We start from the raw sequence: 2,398 nt of genomic DNA, 5'->3' as shown, positions 1-2,398 counted from the left end.
AGTTTTGTATTTCCTCCTGGTGGTCGCTGAAATAATCAACAGTTTATTCTAAGTTTTAACCACGTGTCAGTGTCATTTCCTTATGAATATTTTAGTAATGTGGTTCAGGAGTTAGTGCTGTTCTATCACAGCTCCATTAGCCTTGGTTCAGATCATATCCTGACCAGCTCACTGTTTCTTGTGGTTACTTTGGCTTCCATCCCAATTCCATACTTGTGTGTGTTTAAGTCAACTGGTCATTCTAAACTGGCCCAGCATGACAGATCATTAGCATAGGAGTCTTTATCACAATGGACTGGCCCCTTGTCCATGATGGTCACTGCCATTATGAGCTCCGGCCTGCTTTACTCTACAACTGGATTATGTTATTTAGCACATAGATGGGTAAATGTTCTTTTATTTTAATTAAACATATACGCCAATAATCTAAAGCAGACCCTACAGCTGATCCTTTATCCATTTCTTATTTCACCTTTAGCTTATTCTCTCATTGATAACTCCTGGCGCTGACCTCAGTGCTTCATTATTCAGTTCACAGACCTAAAATGTCTGCCATTCATTTGTTCAATTAAACCGATGCTGCCCTCATCAGTGCCAATACCCCATTTATAACTCAGTAGTCATATGTGACATTTCTGTGGGTGCGCATGTCTCAGTCAAGTCCACCCAAAGCATTAAGGCCCACTTCTGTTTGTCTCTCATTGTCAGTTTTTGGAGTTTTTAAACTTTATGGACTCTGAAATGCAGAAACCATTTCTAAAGCTGCACATTCCCTCACAGCTCATTTCATATCAAACATCCATCCATCCATCCATCCATTATCCAACCTATCACAGGGTCACGGGTGTCTACTGGAGCCAATCCCAGCCAACACAGGGCGCAAGGCAGGAAACAAACCCCAGGCAGGGCGCCAGCCTACCACACGGCGCACACACACACACACACCAAGCACACGTTAGGGACAATTTACAACCCCAAATCAGAAAGAGTTGGGACAGTGTGGAAAATGTGAATAATAAAAGAAAAAAGCAAGTTATAAATTCTCCTCAAATTTTATTTCATTGCATACAGTATGAACACAAAATAATTTTTTTTTTTTTTGTCAACATCATTTGATTTTTAAATAAATATCCATTTTTGCCATTCAGGCTTGCAACACATTTCAAAAAAAGTTGGGACAGTACAGCATTTATCACTTTGTACAGTTCCCCTGTCTTTTAACAACACTTAAAAGACGTTTAGGCATTGAAGAAATCAAGTGACTAAGTGTTGCAAGTTAGTTTGTCCCATTCTTCCTGCAAACAACGTTTTAGGTGCGCAACAGTACGGGGTCTTCGTTGACACATCTTCGCGCCAAACATTCTCTATAGGACACATTTTTCCTTTCAAAATTCGTCCAAACATTCTCTATAGGAGACAAATCAGGGCTGCAGGCAGGCCAGTCAAGCATCTGCACTTTTGGACTTGTATCTGGTAACAGTCTGGATGGTCCTTTTCCTCTTTGGTCCGCAGCACACGGCGTCCATTTCTTCCAAAAAAGATACAAAAAACCGATTCGTCTGACCACAATACACGTTTCCACTGCACAATGGACCATCCAAGATGCCTCCGAGCCCAGAGAAGTCGACGGCACTTCTGGACACTATTTATGTAGGGCTTCCTTTTGGCACAGTACAGTTTTAGCTAGCATTTCCTAATGTAACTACGTACTGTAGTGCTTGAGAGTGACTTCCTGAAGTAGTCCTGAGCCCACGCAGTTATATCATTTATTGATGAATGACGGTTTTTAATGCAGTGCCGTCTGAGGGCTCGGAGATCACGGCCATTCAGTTTAGGCTTGTGCCCTTGGCCTTTGCGCACGGTAATTTCTCCAGATTCCCTGATTCTTTTCACTATGTTATGCACTGTAGAGGGAGAAATGCCCAAATCTCTTCCTATCTGGCTTTGAGAAACGTTTTTCTTCATATTTCAAAGATTTTTGCCCGCACTTGGTGGCAAACTGGCGATCCTCTGCCCATCTTTGCTCCTAAAGGAGTAGGCCTTTCATCGATGCTGCTTTTGTACCGAATCATGATTGCAATCACCTGTTAACATCACCAGTTTCAAAGCACATCATTATTTAGTTATTACACCTCATTACTACCCCTGAATTGCCCCCATCCCAACTTGTTTTGGAATGTGTTGCAAGCCTGAATGGCAAGAATGGATGTTTATTTACAAATCAAATGATGTTGACCAAAAAAAAACATGAATTATCTTGTGTTCATACTGTCTGCAATGAAATAAAAGTTAAGGGAAATTTGTAAATTACTGCTTTATTTTTTATTCACGTTTTCCACACTGTCCCAACTTTTTCTGATTTGGGGTTGTAGAATCGCCAATGCACCAAACCTGCATG

The sequence above is a fragment of the Polypterus senegalus genome, chromosome 4, assembly GCF_016835505.1.
Source record: "Polypterus senegalus isolate Bchr_013 chromosome 4, ASM1683550v1, whole genome shotgun sequence".
Lineage (NCBI taxonomy): Eukaryota > Metazoa > Chordata > Cladistia > Polypteriformes > Polypteridae > Polypterus > Polypterus senegalus.
The sequence above is the reverse complement of the archived record's forward strand: the minus strand, read 5'-3'. Positions refer to the sequence as shown.